Raw genomic sequence first — 23,999 nt, forward strand, 5'->3', positions numbered from 1 at the left:
AAGACGCATTAGCGACTTTTTCCAAAAAACACCTGCCTGTTTGTTTCCAGGGAAACGGTGGGTGGTTGGGTGGGTGGTTGAGTGAGTGAGTGAGTGGGGGTTGGAGGGAGAGAGGAGCTGGCTTTTGCCAACCCACCCGCTGAGGTCTGTCGAGACCCCCGGGGGTCCGGCGGTTTCAGGGTTCCATTTGTGGGTTATCGCTTCTCGGCCTTTTGGCTCAGATCAAGTGTAGTATCTGTTCTTATCAGTTTAATATCTGATACGTCCCCCATCGGGGGACTACATATTAAATGGATTTTTCGAACAGGGAGTCGGAAATGGGGCTTGCTCCGTCCGCTCCACGCATCGACCCGGTATTGCAGTACCTCCGGGAACGGTGCAACACTTTTCTCCCGTTGTCAAGGAAAAATGCACATTCACAAAGCTATGTAAACAGCTGGCTAGCTAGCTAGCTAGCTGGCTAGCAGAAGAAGAGAAGGAAAGAAACATTCAAACTGAAAGAAAGGCGAAGCGCTCTTCAATGGGGTCCCCCGTTTCCCGCCATTTTACTTAAAAAAAAAAAAAAAAAAAAAAAAAAAAAAAAAATTTGGGGCCAGGATTGTGTGTGTGTGTCTCTCTCTCTCTCTCTCTCTCTCTCTCTCTCTCTCTCTCTCTCTCTCTCTCTCTCTCTCTCTCTCTCTCTCTCTCTCTCTCTCTGTGCCTCTGTGCCTCTGTGTCTGTGACCTTTCTTTTTATCCACAGACAGCCCTCGAAAACTTGGAAGAGTGGGTTCCGGGAGCACCCGCGGGAACCCTGCCTAGAGTGCACAGAGTGTGTCTCGGGCCCCGACCTCTTGACTTCCATATGACTCTGGTTTCTCTTCATTACGCACAAGCCTTTCGCCTTTTACTAAAGACTTCCGTGGAGAGGAACACTTAGAGTTCAACGTATTTTTGGAGCGGCTTTGCTTCTTGCAGAGCCCGGTATCTTGTTTCAAGAGAAATTGACAGAGATGGGCCAGGATAGTGACTTAAAGACGCATTAGCGACTTTTTCCAAAAAACACCTGCCTGTTTGTTTCCAGGGAAACGGTGGGTGGTTGGGTGGGTGGTTGAGTGAGTGAGTGAGTGGGGGTTGGAGGGAGAGAGGAGCTGGCTTTTGCCAACCCACCCGCTGAGGTCTGTCGAGACCCCCGGGGGTCCGGCGGTTTTCAGGGTTCCATTTGTGGGTTATCGCTTCTCGGCCTTTTGGCTCAGATCAAGTGTAGTATCTGTTCTTATCAGTTTAATATCTGATACGTCCCCCATCGGGGGACTACATATTAAATGGATTTTTCGAACAGGGAGTCGGAAATGGGGCTTGCTCCGTCCGCTCCACGCATCGACCCGGTATTGCAGTACCTCCGGGAACGGTGCAACACTTTTCTCCCGTTGTCAAGGAAAAATGCACATTCACAAAGCTATGTAAACAGCTGGCTAGCTAGCTAGCTAGCTGGCTAGCAGAAGAAGAGAAGGAAAGAAACATTCAAACTGAAAGAAAGGCGAAGCGCTCTTCAATGGGGTCCCCCGTTTCCCGCCATTTTACTTAAAAAAAAAAAAAAAAAAAAAAAAAAAAAAAAATTTGGGGCCAGGATTGTGTGTGTGTGTCTCTCTCTCTCTCTCTCTCTCTCTCTCTCTCTCTCTCTCTCTCTCTCTCTCTCTCTCTCTCTCTCTCTCTCTCTCTCTCTCTCTCTGTGCCTCTGTGCCTCTGTGTCTGTGACCTTTCTTTTTATCCACAGACAGCCCTCGAAAACTTGGAAGAGTGGGTTCCGGGAGCACCCGCGGGAACCCTGCCTAGAGTGCACAGAGTGTGTCTCGGGCCCCGACCTCTTGACTTCCATATGACTCTGGTTTCTCTTCATTACGCACAAGCCTTTCGCCTTTTACTAAAGACTTCCGTGGAGAGGAACACTTACGAGTTCAACGTATTTTTGGAGCGGCTTTGCTTCTTGCAGAGCCCGGTATCTTGTTTCAAGAGAAATTGACAGAGATGGGCCAGGATAGTGACTTAAAGACGCATTAGCGACTTTTTCCAAAAAACACCTGCCTGTTTGTTTCCAGGGAAACGGTGGGTGGTTGGGTGGGTGGTTGAGTGAGTGAGTGAGTGGGGGTTGGAGGGAGAGAGGAGCTGGCTTTTGCCAACCCACCCGCTGAGGTCTGTCGAGACCCCCGGGGGTCCGGCGGTTTCAGGGTTCCATTTGTGGGTTATCGCTTCTCGGCCTTTTGGCTCAGATCAAGTGTAGTATCTGTTCTTATCAGTTTAATATCTGATACGTCCCCCATCGGGGGACTACATATTAAATGGATTTTTCGAACAGGGAGTCGGAAATGGGGCTTGCTCCGTCCGCTCCACGCATCGACCCGGTATTGCAGTACCTCCGGGAACGGTGCAACACTTTTCTCCCGTTGTCAAGGAAAAATGCACATTCACAAAGCTATGTAAACAGCTGGCTAGCTAGCTAGCTAGCTGGCTAGCAGAAGAAGAGAAGGAAAGAAACATTCAAACTGAAAGAAAGGCGAAGCGCTCTTCAATGGGGTCCCCCGTTTCCCGCCATTTTACTTAAAAAAAAAAAAAAAAAAAAAAAAAAAAAAAAATTTGGGGCCAGGATTGTGTGTGTGTGTCTCTCTCTCTCTCTCTCTCTCTCTCTCTCTCTCTCTCTCTCTCTCTCTCTCTCTCTCTCTCTCTCTCTCTCTCTCTCTCTCTGTGCCTCTGTGCCTCTGTGTCTGTGACCTTTCTTTTTATCCACAGACAGCCCTCGAAAACTTGGAAGAGTGGGTTCCGGGAGCACCCGCGGGAACCCTGCCTAGAGTGCACAGAGTGTGTCTCGGGCCCCGACCTCTTGACTTCCATATGACTCTGGTTTCTCTTCATTACGCACAAGCCTTTCGCCTTTTACTAAAGACTTCCGTGGAGAGGAACACTTACGAGTTCAACGTATTTTTGGAGCGGCTTTGCTTCTTGCAGAGCCCGGTATCTTGTTTCAAGAGAAATTGACAGAGATGGGCCAGGATAGTGACTTAAAGACGCATTAGCGACTTTTTCCAAAAAACACCTGCCTGTTTGTTTCCAGGGAAACGGTGGGTGGTTGGGTGGGTGGTTGAGTGAGTGAGTGAGTGGGGGTTGGAGGGAGAGAGGAGCTGGCTTTTGCCAACCCACCCGCTGAGGTCTGTCGAGACCCCCGGGGGTCCGGCGGTTTCAGGGTTCCATTTGTGGGTTATCGCTTCTCGGCCTTTTGGCTCAGATCAAGTGTAGTATCTGTTCTTATCAGTTTAATATCTGATACGTCCCCCATCGGGGGACTACATATTAAATGGATTTTTCGAACAGGGAGTCGGAAATGGGGCTTGCTCCGTCCGCTCCACGCATCGACCCGGTATTGCAGTACCTCCGGGAACGGTGCAACACTTTTCTCCCGTTGTCAAGGAAAAATGCACATTCACAAAGCTATGTAAACAGCTGGCTAGCTAGCTAGCTAGCTGGCTAGCAGAAGAAGAGAAGGAAAGAAACATTCAAACTGAAAGAAAGGCGAAGCGCTCTTCAATGGGGTCCCCCGTTTCCCGCCATTTTACTTAAAAAAAAAAAAAAAAAAAAAAAAAAAAAAAATTTGGGGCCAGGATTGTGTGTGTGTGTCTCTCTCTCTCTCTCTCTCTCTCTCTCTCTCTCTCTCTCTCTCTCTCTCTCTCTCTCTCTCTCTCTCTCTCTGTGCCTCTGTGCCTCTGTGTCTGTGACCTTTCTTTTTATCCACAGACAGCCCTCGAAAACTTGGAAGAGTGGGTTCCGGGAGCACCCGCGGGAACCCTGCCTAGAGTGCACAGAGTGTGTCTCGGGCCCCGACCTCTTGACTTCCATATGACTCTGGTTTCTCTTCATTACGCACAAGCCTTTCGCCTTTTACTAAAGACTTCCGTGGAGAGGAACACTTACGAGTTCAACGTATTTTTGGAGCGGCTTTGCTTCTTGCAGAGCCCGGTATCTTGTTTCAAGAGAAATTGACAGAGATGGGCCAGGATAGTGACTTAAAGACGCATTAGCGACTTTTTCCAAAAAACACCTGCCTGTTTGTTTCCAGGGAAACGGTGGGTGGTTGGGTGGGTGGTTGAGTGAGTGAGTGAGTGGGGGTTGGAGGGAGAGAGGAGCTGGCTTTTGCCAACCCACCCGCTGAGGTCTGTCGAGACCCCCGGGGGTCCGGCGGTTTCAGGGTTCCATTTGTGGGTTATCGCTTCTCGGCCTTTTGGCTCAGATCAAGTGTAGTATCTGTTCTTATCAGTTTAATATCTGATACGTCCCCCATCGGGGGACTACATATTAAATGGATTTTTCGAACAGGGAGTCGGAAATGGGGCTTGCTCCGTCCGCTCCACGCATCGACCCGGTATTGCAGTACCTCCGGGAACGGTGCAACACTTTTCTCCCGTTGTCAAGGAAAAATGCACATTCACAAAGCTATGTAAACAGCTGGCTAGCTAGCTAGCTAGCTGGCTAGCAGAAGAAGAGAAGGAAAGAAACATTCAAACTGAAAGAAAGGCGAAGCGCTCTTCAATGGGGTCCCCCGTTTCCCGCCATTTTACTTAAAAAAAAAAAAAAAAAAAAAAAAAAAAAAAAAATTTGGGGCCAGGATTGTGTGTGTGTGTCTCTCTCTCTCTCTCTCTCTCTCTCTCTCTCTCTCTCTCTCTCTCTCTCTCTCTCTCTCTCTCTCTCTCTCTCTGTGCCTCTGTGCCTCTGTGTCTGTGACCTTTCTTTTTATCCACAGACAGCCCTCGAAAACTTGGAAGAGTGGGTTCCGGGAGCACCCGCGGGAACCCTGCCTAGAGTGCACAGAGTGTGTCTCGGGCCCCGACCTCTTGACTTCCATATGACTCTGGTTTCTCTTCATTACGCACAAGCCTTTCGCCTTTTACTAAAGACTTCCGTGGAGAGGAACACTTACGAGTTCAACGTATTTTTGGAGCGGCTTTGCTTCTTGCAGAGCCCGGTATCTTGTTTCAAGAGAAATTGACAGAGATGGGCCAGGATAGTGACTTAAAGACGCATTAGCGACTTTTTCCAAAAAACACCTGCCTGTTTGTTTCCAGGGAAACGGTGGGTGGTTGGGTGGGTGGTTGAGTGAGTGAGTGAGTGGGGGTTGGAGGGAGAGAGGAGCTGGCTTTTGCCAACCCACCCGCTGAGGTCTGTCGAGACCCCCGGGGGTCCGGCGGTTTCAGGGTTCCATTTGTGGGTTATCGCTTCTCGGCCTTTTGGCTCAGATCAAGTGTAGTATCTGTTCTTATCAGTTTAATATCTGATACGTCCCCCATCGGGGGACTACATATTAAATGGATTTTTCGAACAGGGAGTCGGAAATGGGGCTTGCTCCGTCCGCTCCACGCATCGACCCGGTATTGCAGTACCTCCGGGAACGGTGCAACACTTTTCTCCCGTTGTCAAGGAAAAATGCACATTCACAAAGCTATGTAAACAGCTGGCTAGCTAGCTAGCTAGCTGGCTAGCAGAAGAAGAGAAGGAAAGAAACATTCAAACTGAAAGAAAGGCGAAGCGCTCTTCAATGGGGTCCCCCGTTTCCCGCCATTTTACTTAAAAAAAAAAAAAAAAAAAAAAAAAAAAAAAAAATTTGGGGCCAGGATTGTGTGTGTGTGTCTCTCTCTCTCTCTCTCTCTCTCTCTCTCTCTCTCTCTCTCTCTCTCTCTCTCTCTCTCTCTCTCTCTCTCTCTCTCTCTCTCTGTGCCTCTGTGCCTCTGTGTCTGTGACCTTTCTTTTTATCCACAGACAGCCCTCGAAAACTTGGAAGAGTGGGTTCCGGGAGCACCCGCGGGAACCCTGCCTAGAGTGCACAGAGTGTGTCTCGGGCCCCGACCTCTTGACTTCCATATGACTCTGGTTTCTCTTCATTACGCACAAGCCTTTCGCCTTTTACTAAAGACTTCCGTGGAGAGGAACACTTACGAGTTCAACGTATTTTTGGAGCGGCTTTGCTTCTTGCAGAGCCCGGTATCTTGTTTCAAGAGAAATTGACAGAGATGGGCCAGGATAGTGACTTAAAGACGCATTAGCGACTTTTTCCAAAAAACACCTGCCTGTTTGTTTCCAGGGAAACGGTGGGTGGTTGGGTGGGTGGTTGAGTGAGTGAGTGAGTGGGGGTTGGAGGGAGAGAGGAGCTGGCTTTTGCCAACCCACCCGCTGAGGTCTGTCGAGACCCCCGGGGGTCCGGCGGTTTCAGGGTTCCATTTGTGGGTTATCGCTTCTCGGCCTTTTGGCTCAGATCAAGTGTAGTATCTGTTCTTATCAGTTTAATATCTGATACGTCCCCCATCGGGGGACTACATATTAAATGGATTTTTCGAACAGGGAGTCGGAAATGGGGCTTGCTCCGTCCGCTCCACGCATCGACCCGGTATTGCAGTACCTCCGGGAACGGTGCAACACTTTTCTCCCGTTGTCAAGGAAAAATGCACATTCACAAAGCTATGTAAACAGCTGGCTAGCTAGCTAGCTAGCTGGCTAGCAGAAGAAGAGAAGGAAAGAAACATTCAAACTGAAAGAAAGGCGAAGCGCTCTTCAATGGGGTCCCCCGTTTCCCGCCATTTTACTTAAAAAAAAAAAAAAAAAAAAAAAAAAAAAAAAATTTGGGGCCAGGATTGTGTGTGTGTGTCTCTCTCTCTCTCTCTCTCTCTCTCTCTCTCTCTCTCTCTCTCTCTCTCTCTCTCTCTCTCTCTCTCTCTCTCTGTGCCTCTGTGCCTCTGTGTCTGTGACCTTTCTTTTTATCCACAGACAGCCCTCGAAAACTTGGAAGAGTGGGTTCCGGGAGCACCCGCGGGAACCCTGCCTAGAGTGCACAGAGTGTGTCTCGGGCCCCGACCTCTTGACTTCCATATGACTCTGGTTTCTCTTCATTACGCACAAGCCTTTCGCCTTTTACTAAAGACTTCCGTGGAGAGGAACACTTACGAGTTCAACGTATTTTTGGAGCGGCTTTGCTTCTTGCAGAGCCCGGTATCTTGTTTCAAGAGAAATTGACAGAGATGGGCCAGGATAGTGACTTAAAGACGCATTAGCGACTTTTTCCAAAAAACACCTGCCTGTTTGTTTCCAGGGAAACGGTGGGTGGTTGGGTGGGTGGTTGAGTGAGTGAGTGAGTGGGGGTTGGAGGGAGAGAGGAGCTGGCTTTTGCCAACCCACCCGCTGAGGTCTGTCGAGACCCCCGGGGGTCCGGCGGTTTCAGGGTTCCATTTGTGGGTTATCGCTTCTCGGCCTTTTGGCTCAGATCAAGTGTAGTATCTGTTCTTATCAGTTTAATATCTGATACGTCCCCCATCGGGGGACTACATATTAAATGGATTTTTCGAACAGGGAGTCGGAAATGGGGCTTGCTCCGTCCGCTCCACGCATCGACCCGGTATTGCAGTACCTCCGGGAACGGTGCAAACACTTTTCTCCCGTTGTCAAGGAAAAATGCACATTCACAAAGCTATGTAAACAGCTGGCTAGCTAGCTAGCTAGCTGGCTAGCAGAAGAAGAGAAGGAAAGAAACATTCAAACTGAAAGAAAGGCGAAGCGCTCTTCAATGGGGTCCCCCGTTTCCCGCCATTTTACTTAAAAAAAAAAAAAAAAAAAAAAAAAAAAAAAAAATTTGGGGCCAGGATTGTGTGTGTGTGTCTCTCTCTCTCTCTCTCTCTCTCTCTCTCTCTCTCTCTCTCTCTCTCTCTCTCTCTCTCTCTCTCTCTCTCTCTCTCTCTGTGCCTCTGTGCCTCTGTGTCTGTGACCTTTCTTTTTATCCACAGACAGCCCTCGAAAACTTGGAAGAGTGGGTTCCGGGAGCACCCGCGGGAACCCTGCCTAGAGTGCACAGAGTGTGTCTCGGGCCCCGACCTCTTGACTTCCATATGACTCTGGTTTCTCTTCATTACGCACAAGCCTTTCGCCTTTTACTAAAGACTTCCGTGGAGAGGAACACTTACGAGTTCAACGTATTTTTGGAGCGGCTTTGCTTCTTGCAGAGCCCGGTATCTTGTTTCAAGAGAAATTGACAGAGATGGGCCAGGATAGTGACTTAAAGACGCATTAGCGACTTTTTCCAAAAAACACCTGCCTGTTTGTTTCCAGGGAAACGGTGGGTGGTTGGGTGGGTGGTTGAGTGAGTGAGTGAGTGGGGGTTGGAGGGAGAGAGGAGCTGGCTTTTGCCAACCCACCCGCTGAGGTCTGTCGAGACCCCCGGGGGTCCGGCGGTTTCAGGGTTCCATTTGTGGGTTATCGCTTCTCGGCCTTTTGGCTCAGATCAAGTGTAGTATCTGTTCTTATCAGTTTAATATCTGATACGTCCCCCATCGGGGGACTACATATTAAATGGATTTTTCGAACAGGGAGTCGGAAATGGGGCTTGCTCCGTCCGCTCCACGCATCGACCCGGTATTGCAGTACCTCCGGGAACGGTGCAACACTTTTCTCCCGTTGTCAAGGAAAAATGCACATTCACAAAGCTATGTAAACAGCTGGCTAGCTAGCTAGCTAGCTGGCTAGCAGAAGAAGAGAAGGAAAGAAACATTCAAACTGAAAGAAAGGCGAAGCGCTCTTCAATGGGGTCCCCCGTTTCCCGCCATTTTACTTAAAAAAAAAAAAAAAAAAAAAAAAAAAAAAAATTTGGGGCCAGGATTGTGTGTGTGTGTCTCTCTCTCTCTCTCTCTCTCTCTCTCTCTCTCTCTCTCTCTCTCTCTCTCTCTCTCTCTCTCTCTCTCTCTCTCTCTCTGTGCCTCTGTGCCTCTGTGTCTGTGACCTTTCTTTTTATCCACAGACAGCCCTCGAAAACTTGGAAGAGTGGGTTCCGGGAGCACCCGCGGGAACCCTGCCTAGAGTGCACAGAGTGTGTCTCGGGCCCCGACCTCTTGACTTCCATATGACTCTGGTTTCTCTTCATTACGCACAAGCCTTTCGCCTTTTACTAAAGACTTCCGTGGAGAGGAACACTTACGAGTTCAACGTATTTTTGGAGCGGCTTTGCTTCTTGCAGAGCCCGGTATCTTGTTTCAAGAGAAATTGACAGAGATGGGCCAGGATAGTGACTTAAAGACGCATTAGCGACTTTTTCCAAAAAACACCTGCCTGTTTGTTTCCAGGGAAACGGTGGGTGGTTGGGTGGGTGGTTGAGTGAGTGAGTGAGTGGGGGTTGGAGGGAGAGAGGAGCTGGCTTTTGCCAACCCACCCGCTGAGGTCTGTCGAGACCCCCGGGGGTCCGGCGGTTTCAGGGTTCCATTTGTGGGTTATCGCTTCTCGGCCTTTTGGCTCAGATCAAGTGTAGTATCTGTTCTTATCAGTTTAATATCTGATACGTCCCCCATCGGGGGACTACATATTAAATGGATTTTTCGAACAGGGAGTCGGAAATGGGGCTTGCTCCGTCCGCTCCACGCATCGACCCGGTATTGCAGTACCTCCGGGAACGGTGCAACACTTTTCTCCCGTTGTCAAGGAAAAATGCACATTCACAAAGCTATGTAAACAGCTGGCTAGCTAGCTAGCTAGCTGGCTAGCAGAAGAAGAGAAGGAAAGAAACATTCAAACTGAAAGAAAGGCGAAGCGCTCTTCAATGGGGTCCCCCGTTTCCCGCCATTTTACTTAAAAAAAAAAAAAAAAAAAAAAAAAAAAAAAATTTGGGGCCAGGATTGTGTGTGTGTGTCTCTCTCTCTCTCTCTCTCTCTCTCTCTCTCTCTCTCTCTCTCTCTCTCTCTCTCTCTCTCTCTCTCTCTCTCTCTCTCTCTCTGTGCCTCTGTGCCTCTGTGTCTGTGACCTTTCTTTTTATCCACAGACAGCCCTCGAAAACTTGGAAGAGTGGGTTCCGGGAGCACCCGCGGGAACCCTGCCTAGAGTGCACAGAGTGTGTCTCGGGCCCCGACCTCTTGACTTCCATATGACTCTGGTTTCTCTTCATTACGCACAAGCCTTTCGCCTTTTACTAAAGACTTCCGTGGAGAGGAACACTTACGAGTTCAACGTATTTTTGGAGCGGCTTTGCTTCTTGCAGAGCCCGGTATCTTGTTTCAAGAGAAATTGACAGAGATGGGCCAGGATAGTGACTTAAAGACGCATTAGCGACTTTTTCCAAAAAACACCTGCCTGTTTGTTTCCAGGGAAACGGTGGGTGGTTGGGTGGGTGGTTGAGTGAGTGAGTGAGTGGGGGTTGGAGGGAGAGAGGAGCTGGCTTTTGCCAACCCACCCGCTGAGGTCTGTCGAGACCCCCGGGGGTCCGGCGGTTTCAGGGTTCCATTTGTGGGTTATCGCTTCTCGGCCTTTTGGCTCAGATCAAGTGTAGTATCTGTTCTTATCAGTTTAATATCTGATACGTCCCCCATCGGGGGACTACATATTAAATGGATTTTTCGAACAGGGAGTCGGAAATGGGGCTTGCTCCGTCCGCTCCACGCATCGACCCGGTATTGCAGTACCTCCGGGAACGGTGCAACACTTTTCTCCCGTTGTCAAGGAAAAATGCACATTCACAAAGCTATGTAAACAGCTGGCTAGCTAGCTAGCTAGCTGGCTAGCAGAAGAAGAGAAGGAAAGAAACATTCAAACTGAAAGAAAGGCGAAGCGCTCTTCAATGGGGTCCCCCGTTTCCCGCCATTTTACTTAAAAAAAAAAAAAAAAAAAAAAAAAAAAAAAAATTTGGGGCCAGGATTGTGTGTGTGTGTCTCTCTCTCTCTCTCTCTCTCTCTCTCTCTCTCTCTCTCTCTCTCTCTCTCTCTCTCTCTCTCTCTCTCTCTCTCTCTGTGCCTCTGTGCCTCTGTGTCTGTGACCTTTCTTTTTATCCACAGACAGCCCTCGAAAACTTGGAAGAGTGGGTTCCGGGAGCACCCGCGGGAACCCTGCCTAGAGTGCACAGAGTGTGTCTCGGGCCCCGACCTCTTGACTTCCATATGACTCTGGTTTCTCTTCATTACGCACAAGCCTTTCGCCTTTTACTAAAGACTTCCGTGGAGAGGAACACTTACGAGTTCAACGTATTTTTGGAGCGGCTTTGCTTCTTGCAGAGCCCGGTATCTTGTTTCAAGAGAAATTGACAGAGATGGGCCAGGATAGTGACTTAAAGACGCATTAGCGACTTTTTCCAAAAAACACCTGCCTGTTTGTTTCCAGGGAAACGGTGGGTGGTTGGGTGGGTGGTTGAGTGAGTGAGTGAGTGGGGGTTGGAGGGAGAGAGGAGCTGGCTTTTGCCAACCCACCCGCTGAGGTCTGTCGAGACCCCCGGGGGTCCGGCGGTTTCAGGGTTCCATTTGTGGGTTATCGCTTCTCGGCCTTTTGGCTCAGATCAAGTGTAGTATCTGTTCTTATCAGTTTAATATCTGATACGTCCCCCATCGGGGGACTACATATTAAATGGATTTTTCGAACAGGGAGTCGGAAATGGGGCTTGCTCCGTCCGCTCCACGCATCGACCCGGTATTGCAGTACCTCCGGGAACGGTGCAACACTTTTCTCCCGTTGTCAAGGAAAAATGCACATTCACAAAGCTATGTAAACAGCTGGCTAGCTAGCTAGCTAGCTGGCTAGCAGAAGAAGAGAAGGAAAGAAACATTCAAACTGAAAGAAAGGCGAAGCGCTCTTCAATGGGGTCCCCCGTTTCCCGCCATTTTACTTAAAAAAAAAAAAAAAAAAAAAAAAAAAAAAAAAATTTGGGGCCAGGATTGTGTGTGTGTGTCTCTCTCTCTCTCTCTCTCTCTCTCTCTCTCTCTCTCTCTCTCTCTCTCTCTCTCTCTCTCTCTCTCTCTCTCTCTCTCTCTCTGTGCCTCTGTGCCTCTGTGTCTGTGACCTTTCTTTTTATCCACAGACAGCCCTCGAAAACTTGGAAGAGTGGGTTCCGGGAGCACCCGCGGGAACCCTGCCTAGAGTGCACAGAGTGTGTCTCGGGCCCCGACCTCTTGACTTCCATATGACTCTGGTTTCTCTTCATTACGCACAAGCCTTTCGCCTTTTACTAAAGACTTCCGTGGAGAGGAACACTTACGAGTTCAACGTATTTTTGGAGCGGCTTTGCTTCTTGCAGAGCCCGGTATCTTGTTTCAAGAGAAATTGACAGAGATGGGCCAGGATAGTGACTTAAAGACGCATTAGCGACTTTTTCCAAAAAACACCTGCCTGTTTGTTTCCAGGGAAACGGTGGGTGGTTGGGTGGGTGGTTGAGTGAGTGAGTGAGTGGGGGTTGGAGGGAGAGAGGAGCTGGCTTTTGCCAACCCACCCGCTGAGGTCTGTCGAGACCCCCGGGGGTCCGGCGGTTTCAGGGTTCCATTTGTGGGTTATCGCTTCTCGGCCTTTTGGCTCAGATCAAGTGTAGTATCTGTTCTTATCAGTTTAATATCTGATACGTCCCCCATCGGGGGACTACATATTAAATGGATTTTTCGAACAGGGAGTCGGAAATGGGGCTTGCTCCGTCCGCTCCACGCATCGACCCGGTATTGCAGTACCTCCGGGAACGGTGCAACACTTTTCTCCCGTTGTCAAGGAAAAATGCACATTCACAAAGCTATGTAAACAGCTGGCTAGCTAGCTAGCTAGCTGGCTAGCAGAAGAAGAGAAGGAAAGAAACATTCAAACTGAAAGAAAGGCGAAGCGCTCTTCAATGGGGTCCCCCGTTTCCCGCCATTTTACTTAAAAAAAAAAAAAAAAAAAAAAAAAAAAAAATTTGGGGCCAGGATTGTGTGTGTGTGTCTCTCTCTCTCTCTCTCTCTCTCTCTCTCTCTCTCTCTCTCTCTCTCTCTCTCTCTCTCTCTCTCTCTCTCTCTCTCTGTGCCTCTGTGCCTCTGTGTCTGTGACCTTTCTTTTTATCCACAGACAGCCCTCGAAAACTTGGAAGAGTGGGTTCCGGGAGCACCCGCGGGAACCCTGCCTAGAGTGCACAGAGTGTGTCTCGGGCCCCGACCTCTTGACTTCCATATGACTCTGGTTTCTCTTCATTACGCACAAGCCTTTCGCCTTTTACTAAAGACTTCCGTGGAGAGGAACACTTACGAGTTCAACGTATTTTTGGAGCGGCTTTGCTTCTTGCAGAGCCCGGTATCTTGTTTCAAGAGAAATTGACAGAGATGGGCCAGGATAGTGACTTAAAGACGCATTAGCGACTTTTTCCAAAAAACACCTGCCTGTTTGTTTCCAGGGAAACGGTGGGTGGTTGGGTGGGTGGTTGAGTGAGTGAGTGAGTGGGGGTTGGAGGGAGAGAGGAGCTGGCTTTTGCCAACCCACCCGCTGAGGTCTGTCGAGACCCCCGGGGGTCCGGCGGTTTCAGGGTTCCATTTGTGGGTTATCGCTTCTCGGCCTTTTGGCTCAGATCAAGTGTAGTATCTGTTCTTATCAGTTTAATATCTGATACGTCCCCCATCGGGGGACTACATATTAAATGGATTTTTCGAACAGGGAGTCGGAAATGGGGCTTGCTCCGTCCGCTCCACGCATCGACCCGGTATTGCAGTACCTCCGGGAACGGTGCAACACTTTTCTCCCGTTGTCAAGGAAAAATGCACATTCACAAAGCTATGTAAACAGCTGGCTAGCTAGCTAGCTAGCTGGCTAGCAGAAGAAGAGAAGGAAAGAAACATTCAAACTGAAAGAAAGGCGAAGCGCTCTTCAATGGGGTCCCCCGTTTCCCGCCATTTTACTTAAAAAAAAAAAAAAAAAAAAAAAAAAAAAAAATTTGGGGCCAGGATTGTGTGTGTGTGTCTCTCTCTCTCTCTCTCTCTCTCTCTCTCTCTCTCTCTCTCTCTCTCTCTCTCTCTCTCTCTCTCTCTCTCTCTCTCTCTCTGTGCCTCTGTGCCTCTGTGTCTGTGACCTTTCTTTTTATCCACAGACAGCCCTCGAAAACTTGGAAGAGTGGGTTCCGGGAGCACCCGCGGGAACCCTGCCTAGAGTGCACAGAGTGTGTCTCGGGCCCCGACCTCTTGACTTCCATATGACTCTGGTTTCTCTTCATTACGCACAAGCCTTTCGCCTTTTACTAAAGACTTCCGTGGAGAGGAACACTTACGAGTTCAACGTATTTTTGGAGCGGCTTTGCTTCTTGCAGAGCCCGGTATCTTGTTTCAAGAGAAATTGACAGAGATGGGCCAGGATAGTGACTTAAAGACGCATTAGCGACTTTTTCCAAAAAACACCTGCCTGTTTGTTTCCAGGGAAACGGTGGGTGGTTGGGTGGGTGGTTGAGTGAGTGAGTGAGTGGGGGTTGGAGGGAGAGAGGAGCTGGCTTTTGCCAACCCACCCGCTGAGGTCTGTCGAGACCCCCGGGGGTCCGGCGGTTTCAGGGTTCCATTTGTGGGTTATCGCTTCTCGGCCTTTTGGCTCAGATCAAGTGTAGTATCTGTTCTTATCAGTTTAATATCTGATACGTCCCCCATCGGGGGACTACATATTAAATGGATTTTTCGAACAGGGAGTCGGAAATGGGGCTTGCTCCGTCCGCTCCACGCATCGACCCGGTATTGCAGTACCTCCGGGAACGGTGCAACACTTTTCTCCCGTTGTCAAGGAAAAATGCACATTCACAAAGCTATGTAAACAGCTGGCTAGCTAGCTAGCTAGCTGGCTAGCAGAAGAAGAGAAGGAAAGAAACATTCAAACTGAAAGAAAGGCGAAGCGCTCTTCAATGGGGTCCCCCGTTTCCCGCCATTTTACTTAAAAAAAAAAAAAAAAAAAAAAAAAAAAAAAAATTTGGGGCCAGGATTGTGTGTGTGTGTCTCTCTCTCTCTCTCTCTCTCTCTCTCTCTCTCTCTCTCTCTCTCTCTCTCTCTCTCTCTCTCTCTCTCTCTCTCTCTCTGTGCCTCTGTGCCTCTGTGTCTGTGACCTTTCTTTTTATCCACAGACAGCCCTCGAAAACTTGGAAGAGTGGGTTCCGGGAGCACCCGCGGGAACCCTGCCTAGAGTGCACAGAGTGTGTCTCGGGCCCCGACCTCTTGACTTCCATATGACTCTGGTTTCTCTTCATTACGCACAAGCCTTTCGCCTTTTACTAAAGACTTCCGTGGAGAGGAACACTTACGAGTTCAACGTATTTTTGGAGCGGCTTTGCTTCTTGCAGAGCCCGGTATCTTGTTTCAAGAGAAATTGACAGAGATGGGCCAGGATAGTGACTTAAAGACGCATTAGCGACTTTTTCCAAAAAACACCTGCCTGTTTGTTTCCAGGGAAACGGTGGGTGGTTGGGTGGGTGGTTGAGTGAGTGAGTGAGTGGGGGTTGGAGGGAGAGAGGAGCTGGCTTTTGCCAACCCACCCGCTGAGGTCTGTCGAGACCCCCGGGGGTCCGGCGGTTTCAGGGTTCCATTTGTGGGTTATCGCTTCTCGGCCTTTTGGCTCAGATCAAGTGTAGTATCTGTTCTTATCAGTTTAATATCTGATACGTCCCCCATCGGGGGACTACATATTAAATGGATTTTTCGAACAGGGAGTCGGAAATGGGGCTTGCTCCGTCCGCTCCACGCATCGACCCGGTATTGCAGTACCTCCGGGAACGGTGCAACACTTTTCTCCCGTTGTCAAGGAAAAATGCACATTCACAAAGCTATGTAAACAGCTGGCTAGCTAGCTAGCTAGCTGGCTAGCAGAAGAAGAGAAGGAAAGAAACATTCAAACTGAAAGAAAGGCGAAGCGCTCTTCAATGGGGTCCCCCGTTTCCCGCCATTTTACTTAAAAAAAAAAAAAAAAAAAAAAAAAAAAAAAAATTTGGGGCCAGGATTGTGTGTGTGTGTCTCTCTCTCTCTCTCTCTCTCTCTCTCTCTCTCTCTCTCTCTCTCTCTCTCTCTCTCTCTCTCTCTCTCTCTCTCTCTGTGCCTCTGTGCCTCTGTGTCTGTGACCTTTCTTTTTATCCACAGACAGCCCTCGAAAACTTGGAAGAGTGGGTTCCGGGAGCACCCGCGGGAACCCTGCCTAGAGTGCACAGAGTGTGTCTCGGGCCCCGACCTCTTGACTTCCATATGACTCTGGTTTCTCTTCATTACGCACAAGCCTTTCGCCTTTTACTAAAGACTTCCGTGGAGAGGAACACTTACGAGTTCAACGTATTTTTGGAGCGGCTTTGCTTCTTGCAGAGCCCGGTATCTTGTTTCAAGAGAAATTGACAGAGATGGGCCAGGATAGTGACTTAAAGACGCATTAGCGACTTTTTCCAAAAAACACCTGCCTGTTTGTTTCCAGGGAAACGGTGGGTGGTTGGGTGGGTGGTTGAGTGAGTGAGTGAGTGGGGGTTGGAGGGAGAGAGGAGCTGGCTTTTGCCAACCCACCCGCTGAGGTCTGTCGAGACCCCCGGGGGTCCGGCGGTTTCAGGGTTCCATTTGTGGGTTATCGCTTCTCGGCCTTTTGGCTCAGATCAAGTGTAGTATCTGTTCTTATCAGTTTAATATCTGATACGTCCCCCATCGGGGGACTACATATTAAATGGATTTTTCGAACAGGGAGTCGGAAATGGGGCTTGCTCCGTCCGCTCCACGCATCGACCCGGTATTGCAGTACCTCCGGGAACGGTGCAACACTTTTCTCCCGTTGTCAAGGAAAAATGCACATTCACAAAGCTATGTAAACAGCTGGCTAGCTAGCTAGCTAGCTGGCTAGCAGAAGAAGAGAAGGAAAGAAACATTCAAACTGAAAGAAAGGCGAAGCGCTCTTCAATGGGGTCCCCCGTTTCCCGCCATTTTACTTAAAAAAAAAAAAAAAAAAAAAAAAAAAAAAAAATTTGGGGCCAGGATTGTGTGTGTGTGTCTCTCTCTCTCTCTCTCTCTCTCTCTCTCTCTCTCTCTCTCTCTCTCTCTCTCTCTCTCTCTCTCTCTCTCTCTCTCTCTCTCTCTGTGCCTCTGTGCCTCTGTGTCTGTGACCTTTCTTTTTATCCACAGACAGCCCTCGAAAACTTGGAAGAGTGGGTTCCGGGAGCACCCGCGGGAACCCTGCCTAGAGTGCACAGAGTGTGTCTCGGGCCCCGACCTCTTGACTTCCATATGACTCTGGTTTCTCTTCATTACGCACAAGCCTTTCGCCTTTTACTAAAGACTTCCGTGGAGAGGAACACTTACGAGTTCAACGTATTTTTGGAGCGGCTTTGCTTCTTGCAGAGCCCGGTATCTTGTTTCAAGAGAAATTGACAGAGATGGGCCAGGATAGTGACTTAAAGACGCATTAGCGACTTTTTCCAAAAAACACCTGCCTGTTTGTTTCCAGGGAAACGGTGGGTGGTTGGGTGGGTGGTTGAGTGAGTGAGTGAGTGGGGGTTGGAGGGAGAGAGGAGCTGGCTTTTGCCAACCCACCCGCTGAGGTCTGTCGAGACCCCCGGGGGTCCGGCGGTTTCAGGGTTCCATTTGTGGGTTATCGCTTCTCGGCCTTTTGGCTCAGATCAAGTGTAGTATCTGTTCTTATCAGTTTAATATCTGATACGTCCCCCATCGGGGGACTACATATTAAATGGATTTTTCGAACAGGGAGTCGGAAATGGGGCTTGCTCCGTCCGCTCCACGCATCGACCCGGTATTGCAGTACCTCCGGGAACGGTGCAACACTTTTCTCCCGTTGTCAAGGAAAAATGCACATTCACAAAGCTATGTAAACAGCTGGCTAGCTAGCTAGCTAGCTGGCTAGCAGAAGAAGAGAAGGAAAGAAACATTCAAACTGAAAGAAAGGCGAAGCGCTCTTCAATGGGGTCCCCCGTTTCCCGCCATTTTACTTAAAAAAAAAAAAAAAAAAAAAAAAAAATTTGGGGCCAGGATTGTGTGTGTGTGTCTCTCTCTCTCTCTCTCTCTCTCTCTCTCTCTCTCTCTCTCTCTCTCTCTCTCTCTCTCTCTCTCTCTCTCTCTCTCTCTGTGCCTCTGTGCCTCTGTGTCTGTGACCTTTCTTTTTATCCACAGACAGCCCTCGAAAACTTGGAAGAGTGGGTTCCGGGAGCACCCGCGGGAACCCTGCCTAGAGTGCACAGAGTGTGTCTCGGGCCCCGACCTCTTGACTTCCATATGACTCTGGTTTCTCTTCATTACGCACAAGCCTTTCGCCTTTTACTAAAGACTTCCGTGGAGAGGAACACTTACGAGTTCAACGTATTTTTGGAGCGGCTTTGCTTCTTGCAGAGCCCGGTATCTTGTTTCAAGAGAAATTGACAGAGATGGGCCAGGATAGTGACTTAAAGACGCATTAGCGACTTTTTCCAAAAAACACCTGCCTGTTTGTTTCCAGGGAAACGGTGGGTGGTTGGGTGGGTGGTTGAGTGAGTGAGTGAGTGGGGGTTGGAGGGAGAGAGGAGCTGGCTTTTGCCAACCCACCCGCTGAGGTCTGTCGAGACCCCCGGGGGTCCGGCGGTTTCAGGGTTCCATTTGTGGGTTATCGCTTCTCGGCCTTTTGGCTCAGATCAAGTGTAGTATCTGTTCTTATCAGTTTAATATCTGATACGTCCCCCATCGGGGGACTACATATTAAATGGATTTTTCGAACAGGGAGTCGGAAATGGGGCTTGCTCCGTCCGCTCCACGCATCGACCCGGTATTGCAGTACCTCCGGGAACGGTGCAACACTTTTCTCCCGTTGTCAAGGAAAAATGCACATTCACAAAGCTATGTAAACAGCTGGCTAGCTAGCTAGCTAGCTGGCTAGCAGAAGAAGAGAAGGAAAGAAACATTCAAACTGAAAGAAAGGCGAAGCGCTCTTCAATGGGGTCCCCCGTTTCCCGCCATTTTACTTAAAAAAAAAAAAAAAAAAAAAAAAAAAAAAAAATTTGGGGCCAGGATTGTGTGTGTGTGTCTCTCTCTCTCTCTCTCTCTCTCTCTCTCTCTCTCTCTCTCTCTCTCTCTCTCTCTCTCTCTCTCTCTCTCTCTCTCTCTCTCTGTGCCTCTGTGCCTCTGTGTCTGTGACCTTTCTTTTTATCCACAGACAGCCCTCGAAAACTTGGAAGAGTGGGTTCCGGGAGCACCCGCGGGAACCCTGCCTAGAGTGCACAGAGTGTGTCTCGGGCCCCGACCTCTTGACTTCCATATGACTCTGGTTTCTCTTCATTACGCACAAGCCTTTCGCCTTTTACTAAAGACTTCCGTGGAGAGGAACACTTACGAGTTCAACGTATTTTTGGAGCGGCTTTGCTTCTTGCAGAGCCCGGTATCTTGTTTCAAGAGAAATTGACAGAGATGGGCCAGGATAGTGACTTAAAGACGCATTAGCGACTTTTTCCAAAAAACACCTGCCTGTTTGTTTCCAGGGAAACGGTGGGTGGTTGGGTGGGTGGTTGAGTGAGTGAGTGAGTGGGGGTTGGAGGGAGAGAGGAGCTGGCTTTTGCCAACCCACCCGCTGAGGTCTGTCGAGACCCCCGGGGGTCCGGCGGTTTCAGGGTTCCATTTGTGGGTTATCGCTTCTCGGCCTTTTGGCTCAGATCAAGTGTAGTATCTGTTCTTATCAGTTTAATATCTGATACGTCCCCCATCGGGGGACTACATATTAAATGGATTTTTCGAACAGGGAGTCGGAAATGGGGCTTGCTCCGTCCGCTCCACGCATCGACCCGGTATTGCAGTACCTCCGGGAACGGTGCAACACTTTTCTCCCGTTGTCAAGGAAAAATGCACATTCACAAAGCTATGTAAACAGCTGGCTAGCTAGCTAGCTAGCTGGCTAGCAGAAGAAGAGAAGGAAAGAAACATTCAAACTGAAAGAAAGGCGAAGCGCTCTTCAATGGGGTCCCCCGTTTCCCGCCATTTTACTTAAAAAAAAAAAAAAAAAAAAAAAAAAAAAAAAATTTGGGGCCAGGATTGTGTGTGTGTGTCTCTCTCTCTCTCTCTCTCTCTCTCTCTCTCTCTCTCTCTCTCTCTCTCTCTCTCTCTCTCTCTCTCTCTCTCTCTCTCTCTGTGCCTCTGTGCCTCTGTGTCTGTGACCTTTCTTTTTATCCACAGACAGCCCTCGAAAACTTGGAAGAGTGGGTTCCGGGAGCACCCGCGGGAACCCTGCCTAGAGTGCACAGAGTGTGTCTCGGGCCCCGACCTCTTGACTTCCATATGACTCTGGTTTCTCTTCATTACGCACAAGCCTTTCGCCTTTTACTAAAGACTTCCGTGGAGAGGAACACTTACGAGTTCAACGTATTTTTGGAGCGGCTTTGCTTCTTGCAGAGCCCGGTATCTTGTTTCAAGAGAAATTGACAGAGATGGGCCAGGATAGTGACTTAAAGACGCATTAGCGACTTTTTCCAAAAAACACCTGCCTGTTTGTTTCCAGGGAAACGGTGGGTGGTTGGGTGGGTGGTTGAGTGAGTGAGTGAGTGGGGGTTGGAGGGAGAGAGGAGCTGGCTTTTGCCAACCCACCCGCTGAGGTCTGTCGAGACCCCCGGGGGTCCGGCGGTTTCAGGGTTCCATTTGTGGGTTATCGCTTCTCGGCCTTTTGGCTCAGATCAAGTGTAGTATCTGTTCTTATCAGTTTAATATCTGATACGTCCCCCATCGGGGGACTACATATTAAATGGATTTTTCGAACAGGGAGTCGGAAATGGGGCTTGCTCCGTCCGCTCCACGCATCGACCCGGTATTGCAGTACCTCCGGGAACGGTGCAACACTTTTCTCCCGTTGTCAAGGAAAAATGCACATTCACAAAGCTATGTAAACAGCTGGCTAGCTAGCTAGCTAGCTGGCTAGCAGAAGAAGAGAAGGAAAGAAACATTCAAACTGAAAGAAAGGCGAAGCGCTCTTCAATGGGGTCCCCCGTTTCCCGCCATTTTACTTAAAAAAAAAAAAAAAAAAAAAAAAAAAAAAAAAATTTGGGGCCAGGATTGTGTGTGTGTGTCTCTCTCTCTCTCTCTCTCTCTCTCTCTCTCTCTCTCTCTCTCTCTCTCTCTCTCTCTCTCTCTCTCTCTCTCTCTCTCTGTGCCTCTGTGCCTCTGTGTCTGTGACCTTTCTTTTTATCCACAGACAGCCCTCGAAAACTTGGAAGAGTGGGTTCCGGGAGCACCCGCGGGAACCCTGCCTAGAGTGCACAGAGTGTGTCTCGGGCCCCGACCTCTTGACTTCCATATGACTCTGGTTTCTCTTCATTACGCACAAGCCTTTCGCCTTTTACTAAAGACTTCCGTGGAGAGGAACACTTACGAGTTCAACGTATTTTTGGAGCGGCTTTGCTTCTTGCAGAGCCCGGTATCTTGTTTCAAGAGAAATTGACAGAGATGGGCCAGGATAGTGACTTAAAGACGCATTAGCGACTTTTTCCAAAAAACACCTGCCTGTTTGTTTCCAGGGAAACGGTGGGTGGTTGGGTGGGTGGTTGAGTGAGTGAGTGAGTGGGGGTTGGAGGGAGAGAGGAGCTGGCTTTTGCCAACCCACCCGCTGAGGTCTGTCGAGACCCCCGGGGGTCCGGCGGTTTCAGGGTTCCATTTGTGGGTTATCGCTTCTCGGCCTTTTGGCTCAGATCAAGTGTAGTATCTGTTCTTATCAGTTTAATATCTGATACGTCCCCCATCGGGGGACTACATATTAAATGGATTTTTCGAACAGGGAGTCGGAAATGGGGCTTGCTCCGTCCGCTCCACGCATCGACCCGGTATTGCAGTACCTCCGGGAACGGTGCAACACTTTTCTCCCGTTGTCAAGGAAAAATGCACATTCACAAAGCTATGTAAACAGCTGGCTAGCTAGCTAGCTAGCTGGCTAGCAGAAGAAGAGAAGGAAAGAAACATTCAAACTGAAAGAAAGGCGAAGCGCTCTTCAATGGGGTCCCCCGTTTCCCGCCATTTTACTTAAAAAAAAAAAAAAAAAAAAAAAAAAAATTTGGGGCCAGGATTGTGTGTGTGTGTCTCTCTCTCTCTCTCTCTCTCTCTCTCTCTCTCTCTCTCTCTCTCTCTCTCTCTCTCTCTCTCTCTCTCTCTCTCTCTCTCTGTGCCTCTGTGCCTCTGTGTCTGTGACCTTTCTTTTTATCCACAGACAGCCCTCGAAAACTTGGAAGAGTGGGTTCCGGGAGCACCCGCGGGAACCCTGCCTAGAGTGCACAGAGTGTGTCTCGGGCCCCGACCTCTTGACTTCCATATGACTCTGGTTTCTCTTCATTACGCACAAGCCTTTCGCCTTTTACTAAAGACTTCCGTGGAGAGGAACACTTACGAGTTCAACGTATTTTTGGAGCGGCTTTGCTTCTTGCAGAGCCCGGTATCTTGTTTCAAGAGAAATTGACAGAGATGGGCCAGGATAGTGACTTAAAGACGCATTAGCGACTTTTTCCAAAAAACACCTGCCTGTTTGTTTCCAGGGAAACGGTGGGTGGTTGGGTGGGTGGTTGAGTGAGTGAGTGAGTGGGGGTTGGAGGGAGAGAGGAGCTGGCTTTTGCCAACCCACCCGCTGAGGTCTGTCGAGACCCCCGGGGGTCCGGCGGTTTCAGGGTTCCATTTGTGGGTTATCGCTTCTCGGCCTTTTGGCTCAGATCAAGTGTAGTATCTGTTCTTATCAGTTTAATATCTGATACGTCCCCCATCGGGGGACTACATATTAAATGGATTTTTCGAACAGGGAGTCGGAAATGGGGCTTGCTCCGTCCGCTCCACGCATCGACCCGGTATTGCAGTACCTCCGGGAACGGTGCAACACTTTTCTCCCGTTGTCAAGGAAAAATGCACATTCACAAAGCTATGTAAACAGCTGGCTAGCTAGCTAGCTAGCTGGCTAGCAGAAGAAGAGAAGGAAAGAAACATTCAAACTGAAAGAAAGGCGAAGCGCTCTTCAATGGGGTCCCCCGTTTCCCGCCATTTTACTTAAAAAAAAAAAAAAAAAAAAAAAAAAATTTGGGGCCAGGATTGTGTGTGTGTGTCTCTCTCTCTCTCTCTCTCTCTCTCTCTCTCTCTCTCTCTCTCTCTCTCTCTCTCTCTCTCTCTCTCTCTCTCTCTCTCTCTCTGTGCCTCTGTGCCTCTGTGTCTGTGACCTTTCTTTTTATCCACAGACAGCCCTCGAAAACTTGGAAGAGTGGGTTCCGGGAGCACCCGCGGGAACCCTGCCTAGAGTGCACAGAGTGTGTCTCGGGCCCCGACCTCTTGACTTCCATATGACTCTGGTTTCTCTTCATTACGCACAAGCCTTTCGCCTTTTACTAAAGACTTCCGTGGAGAGGAACACTTACGAGTTCAACGTATTTTTGGAGCGGCTTTGCTTCTTGCAGAGCCCGGTATCTTGTTTCAAGAGAAATTGACAGAGATGGGCCAGGATAGTGACTTAAAGACGCATTAGCGACTTTTTCCAAAAAACACCTGCCTGTTTGTTTCCAGGGAAACGGTGGGTGGTTGGGTGGGTGGTTGAGTGAGTGAGTGAGTGGGGGTTGGAGGGAGAGAGGAGCTGGCTTTTGCCAACCCACCCGCTGAGGTCTGTCGAGACCCCCGGGGGTCCGGCGGTTTCAGGGTTCCATTTGTGGGTTATCGCTTCTCGGCCTTTTGGCTCAGATCAAGTGTAGTATCTGTTCTTATCAGTTTAATATCTGATACGTCCCCCATCGGGGGACTACATATTAAATGGATTTTTCGAACAGGGAGTCGGAAATGGGGCTTGCTCCGTCCGCTCCACGCATCGACCCGGTATTGCAGTACCTCCGGGAACGGTGCAACACTTTTCTCCCGTTGTCAAGGAAAAATGCACATTCACAAAGCTATGTAAACAGCTGGCTAGCTAGCTAGCTAGCTGGCTAGCAGAAGAAGAGAAGGAAAGAAACATTCAAACTGAAAGAAAGGCGAAGCGCTCTTCAATGGGGTCCCCCGTTTCCCGCCATTTTACTTAAAAAAAAAAAAAAAAAAAAAAAAAAAAAAAAATTTGGGGCCAGGATTGTGTGTGTGTGTCTCTCTCTCTCTCTCTCTCTCTCTCTCTCTCTCTCTCTCTCTCTCTCTCTCTCTCTCTCTCTCTCTCTCTCTCTCTCTCTCTGTGCCTCTGTGCCTCTGTGTCTGTGACCTTTCTTTTTATCCACAGACAGCCCTCGAAAACTTGGAAGAGTGGGTTCCGGGAGCACCCGCGGGAACCCTGCCTAGAGTGCACAGAGTGTGT

General features: G+C 49.3%; 47 non-coding genes across 47 annotated transcripts; all 47 read left to right on the forward strand.

Annotated features, from left to right (window-relative positions):
- The first annotated feature begins 196 nt into the window (after positions 1–196).
- LOC118945477 lies at positions 197–387 on the forward strand. Its single transcript, XR_005040622.1, has one exon. It is a non-coding gene; the product is annotated as a U2 spliceosomal RNA (small nuclear RNA).
- Positions 388–844: 457 nt separating this feature from the next.
- LOC118945676 lies at positions 845–960 on the forward strand. The gene has a single exon (XR_005040791.1). It is a non-coding gene; the product is annotated as a U5 spliceosomal RNA (small nuclear RNA).
- A 249-nt stretch (positions 961–1,209) lies between these two features.
- Positions 1,210–1,400, forward strand: LOC118945478. Its single transcript, XR_005040623.1, has one exon. It is a non-coding gene; the product is annotated as a U2 spliceosomal RNA (small nuclear RNA).
- Positions 1,401–1,858: 458 nt separating this feature from the next.
- On the forward strand, positions 1,859–1,975 carry LOC118945601. Its single transcript, XR_005040716.1, has one exon. It is a non-coding gene; the product is annotated as a U5 spliceosomal RNA (small nuclear RNA).
- Positions 1,976–2,223: 248 nt separating this feature from the next.
- Positions 2,224–2,414, forward strand: LOC118945479. Its single transcript, XR_005040624.1, has one exon. It is a non-coding gene; the product is annotated as a U2 spliceosomal RNA (small nuclear RNA).
- Positions 2,415–2,868: 454 nt separating this feature from the next.
- Positions 2,869–2,985, forward strand: LOC118945602. Its single transcript, XR_005040717.1, has one exon. It is a non-coding gene; the product is annotated as a U5 spliceosomal RNA (small nuclear RNA).
- Positions 2,986–3,233: 248 nt separating this feature from the next.
- LOC118945480 lies at positions 3,234–3,424 on the forward strand. Its single transcript, XR_005040625.1, has one exon. It is a non-coding gene; the product is annotated as a U2 spliceosomal RNA (small nuclear RNA).
- Positions 3,425–3,867: 443 nt separating this feature from the next.
- Positions 3,868–3,984, forward strand: LOC118945603. The gene has a single exon (XR_005040718.1). It is a non-coding gene; the product is annotated as a U5 spliceosomal RNA (small nuclear RNA).
- A 248-nt stretch (positions 3,985–4,232) lies between these two features.
- On the forward strand, positions 4,233–4,423 carry LOC118945481. Its single transcript, XR_005040626.1, has one exon. It is a non-coding gene; the product is annotated as a U2 spliceosomal RNA (small nuclear RNA).
- A 447-nt stretch (positions 4,424–4,870) lies between these two features.
- Positions 4,871–4,987, forward strand: LOC118945604. Its single transcript, XR_005040719.1, has one exon. It is a non-coding gene; the product is annotated as a U5 spliceosomal RNA (small nuclear RNA).
- A 248-nt stretch (positions 4,988–5,235) lies between these two features.
- On the forward strand, positions 5,236–5,426 carry LOC118945482. The gene has a single exon (XR_005040627.1). It is a non-coding gene; the product is annotated as a U2 spliceosomal RNA (small nuclear RNA).
- Positions 5,427–5,883: 457 nt separating this feature from the next.
- LOC118945605 lies at positions 5,884–6,000 on the forward strand. The gene has a single exon (XR_005040720.1). It is a non-coding gene; the product is annotated as a U5 spliceosomal RNA (small nuclear RNA).
- Positions 6,001–6,248: 248 nt separating this feature from the next.
- On the forward strand, positions 6,249–6,439 carry LOC118945483. The gene has a single exon (XR_005040628.1). It is a non-coding gene; the product is annotated as a U2 spliceosomal RNA (small nuclear RNA).
- Positions 6,440–6,885: 446 nt separating this feature from the next.
- LOC118945606 lies at positions 6,886–7,002 on the forward strand. Its single transcript, XR_005040721.1, has one exon. It is a non-coding gene; the product is annotated as a U5 spliceosomal RNA (small nuclear RNA).
- Positions 7,003–7,250: 248 nt separating this feature from the next.
- Positions 7,251–7,441, forward strand: LOC118945518. Its single transcript, XR_005040663.1, has one exon. It is a non-coding gene; the product is annotated as a U2 spliceosomal RNA (small nuclear RNA).
- Positions 7,442–7,895: 454 nt separating this feature from the next.
- Positions 7,896–8,012, forward strand: LOC118945607. Its single transcript, XR_005040722.1, has one exon. It is a non-coding gene; the product is annotated as a U5 spliceosomal RNA (small nuclear RNA).
- Positions 8,013–8,260: 248 nt separating this feature from the next.
- Positions 8,261–8,451, forward strand: LOC118945484. The gene has a single exon (XR_005040629.1). It is a non-coding gene; the product is annotated as a U2 spliceosomal RNA (small nuclear RNA).
- Positions 8,452–8,902: 451 nt separating this feature from the next.
- LOC118945609 lies at positions 8,903–9,019 on the forward strand. The gene has a single exon (XR_005040724.1). It is a non-coding gene; the product is annotated as a U5 spliceosomal RNA (small nuclear RNA).
- A 248-nt stretch (positions 9,020–9,267) lies between these two features.
- LOC118945485 lies at positions 9,268–9,458 on the forward strand. Its single transcript, XR_005040630.1, has one exon. It is a non-coding gene; the product is annotated as a U2 spliceosomal RNA (small nuclear RNA).
- Positions 9,459–9,913: 455 nt separating this feature from the next.
- Positions 9,914–10,030, forward strand: LOC118945610. Its single transcript, XR_005040725.1, has one exon. It is a non-coding gene; the product is annotated as a U5 spliceosomal RNA (small nuclear RNA).
- A 248-nt stretch (positions 10,031–10,278) lies between these two features.
- LOC118945487 lies at positions 10,279–10,469 on the forward strand. Its single transcript, XR_005040632.1, has one exon. It is a non-coding gene; the product is annotated as a U2 spliceosomal RNA (small nuclear RNA).
- Positions 10,470–10,919: 450 nt separating this feature from the next.
- Positions 10,920–11,036, forward strand: LOC118945611. Its single transcript, XR_005040726.1, has one exon. It is a non-coding gene; the product is annotated as a U5 spliceosomal RNA (small nuclear RNA).
- Positions 11,037–11,284: 248 nt separating this feature from the next.
- On the forward strand, positions 11,285–11,475 carry LOC118945488. The gene has a single exon (XR_005040633.1). It is a non-coding gene; the product is annotated as a U2 spliceosomal RNA (small nuclear RNA).
- A 457-nt stretch (positions 11,476–11,932) lies between these two features.
- On the forward strand, positions 11,933–12,049 carry LOC118945612. Its single transcript, XR_005040727.1, has one exon. It is a non-coding gene; the product is annotated as a U5 spliceosomal RNA (small nuclear RNA).
- A 248-nt stretch (positions 12,050–12,297) lies between these two features.
- Positions 12,298–12,488, forward strand: LOC118945489. Its single transcript, XR_005040634.1, has one exon. It is a non-coding gene; the product is annotated as a U2 spliceosomal RNA (small nuclear RNA).
- A 448-nt stretch (positions 12,489–12,936) lies between these two features.
- LOC118945613 lies at positions 12,937–13,053 on the forward strand. The gene has a single exon (XR_005040728.1). It is a non-coding gene; the product is annotated as a U5 spliceosomal RNA (small nuclear RNA).
- A 248-nt stretch (positions 13,054–13,301) lies between these two features.
- On the forward strand, positions 13,302–13,492 carry LOC118945490. Its single transcript, XR_005040635.1, has one exon. It is a non-coding gene; the product is annotated as a U2 spliceosomal RNA (small nuclear RNA).
- Positions 13,493–13,945: 453 nt separating this feature from the next.
- On the forward strand, positions 13,946–14,062 carry LOC118945614. The gene has a single exon (XR_005040729.1). It is a non-coding gene; the product is annotated as a U5 spliceosomal RNA (small nuclear RNA).
- A 248-nt stretch (positions 14,063–14,310) lies between these two features.
- On the forward strand, positions 14,311–14,501 carry LOC118945491. The gene has a single exon (XR_005040636.1). It is a non-coding gene; the product is annotated as a U2 spliceosomal RNA (small nuclear RNA).
- Positions 14,502–14,953: 452 nt separating this feature from the next.
- LOC118945615 lies at positions 14,954–15,070 on the forward strand. Its single transcript, XR_005040730.1, has one exon. It is a non-coding gene; the product is annotated as a U5 spliceosomal RNA (small nuclear RNA).
- A 248-nt stretch (positions 15,071–15,318) lies between these two features.
- Positions 15,319–15,509, forward strand: LOC118945492. Its single transcript, XR_005040637.1, has one exon. It is a non-coding gene; the product is annotated as a U2 spliceosomal RNA (small nuclear RNA).
- Positions 15,510–15,959: 450 nt separating this feature from the next.
- On the forward strand, positions 15,960–16,076 carry LOC118945616. Its single transcript, XR_005040731.1, has one exon. It is a non-coding gene; the product is annotated as a U5 spliceosomal RNA (small nuclear RNA).
- Positions 16,077–16,324: 248 nt separating this feature from the next.
- LOC118945493 lies at positions 16,325–16,515 on the forward strand. The gene has a single exon (XR_005040638.1). It is a non-coding gene; the product is annotated as a U2 spliceosomal RNA (small nuclear RNA).
- Positions 16,516–16,973: 458 nt separating this feature from the next.
- On the forward strand, positions 16,974–17,090 carry LOC118945617. The gene has a single exon (XR_005040732.1). It is a non-coding gene; the product is annotated as a U5 spliceosomal RNA (small nuclear RNA).
- Positions 17,091–17,338: 248 nt separating this feature from the next.
- On the forward strand, positions 17,339–17,529 carry LOC118945494. Its single transcript, XR_005040639.1, has one exon. It is a non-coding gene; the product is annotated as a U2 spliceosomal RNA (small nuclear RNA).
- Positions 17,530–17,975: 446 nt separating this feature from the next.
- Positions 17,976–18,092, forward strand: LOC118945618. Its single transcript, XR_005040733.1, has one exon. It is a non-coding gene; the product is annotated as a U5 spliceosomal RNA (small nuclear RNA).
- Positions 18,093–18,340: 248 nt separating this feature from the next.
- LOC118945495 lies at positions 18,341–18,531 on the forward strand. The gene has a single exon (XR_005040640.1). It is a non-coding gene; the product is annotated as a U2 spliceosomal RNA (small nuclear RNA).
- Positions 18,532–18,987: 456 nt separating this feature from the next.
- Positions 18,988–19,104, forward strand: LOC118945620. The gene has a single exon (XR_005040735.1). It is a non-coding gene; the product is annotated as a U5 spliceosomal RNA (small nuclear RNA).
- A 248-nt stretch (positions 19,105–19,352) lies between these two features.
- LOC118945496 lies at positions 19,353–19,543 on the forward strand. Its single transcript, XR_005040641.1, has one exon. It is a non-coding gene; the product is annotated as a U2 spliceosomal RNA (small nuclear RNA).
- Positions 19,544–19,997: 454 nt separating this feature from the next.
- On the forward strand, positions 19,998–20,114 carry LOC118945621. The gene has a single exon (XR_005040736.1). It is a non-coding gene; the product is annotated as a U5 spliceosomal RNA (small nuclear RNA).
- A 248-nt stretch (positions 20,115–20,362) lies between these two features.
- Positions 20,363–20,553, forward strand: LOC118945498. Its single transcript, XR_005040643.1, has one exon. It is a non-coding gene; the product is annotated as a U2 spliceosomal RNA (small nuclear RNA).
- A 453-nt stretch (positions 20,554–21,006) lies between these two features.
- Positions 21,007–21,123, forward strand: LOC118945622. Its single transcript, XR_005040737.1, has one exon. It is a non-coding gene; the product is annotated as a U5 spliceosomal RNA (small nuclear RNA).
- Positions 21,124–21,371: 248 nt separating this feature from the next.
- On the forward strand, positions 21,372–21,562 carry LOC118945499. The gene has a single exon (XR_005040644.1). It is a non-coding gene; the product is annotated as a U2 spliceosomal RNA (small nuclear RNA).
- A 449-nt stretch (positions 21,563–22,011) lies between these two features.
- On the forward strand, positions 22,012–22,128 carry LOC118945623. Its single transcript, XR_005040738.1, has one exon. It is a non-coding gene; the product is annotated as a U5 spliceosomal RNA (small nuclear RNA).
- A 248-nt stretch (positions 22,129–22,376) lies between these two features.
- Positions 22,377–22,567, forward strand: LOC118945500. The gene has a single exon (XR_005040645.1). It is a non-coding gene; the product is annotated as a U2 spliceosomal RNA (small nuclear RNA).
- A 450-nt stretch (positions 22,568–23,017) lies between these two features.
- LOC118945624 lies at positions 23,018–23,134 on the forward strand. Its single transcript, XR_005040739.1, has one exon. It is a non-coding gene; the product is annotated as a U5 spliceosomal RNA (small nuclear RNA).
- Positions 23,135–23,382: 248 nt separating this feature from the next.
- LOC118945501 lies at positions 23,383–23,573 on the forward strand. Its single transcript, XR_005040646.1, has one exon. It is a non-coding gene; the product is annotated as a U2 spliceosomal RNA (small nuclear RNA).
- Positions 23,574–23,999: the final 426 nt, after the last annotated feature.

Source organism: Oncorhynchus mykiss, chromosome Y, assembly GCF_013265735.2.
Source record: "Oncorhynchus mykiss isolate Arlee chromosome Y, USDA_OmykA_1.1, whole genome shotgun sequence".
NCBI lineage: Eukaryota > Metazoa > Chordata > Actinopteri > Salmoniformes > Salmonidae > Oncorhynchus > Oncorhynchus mykiss.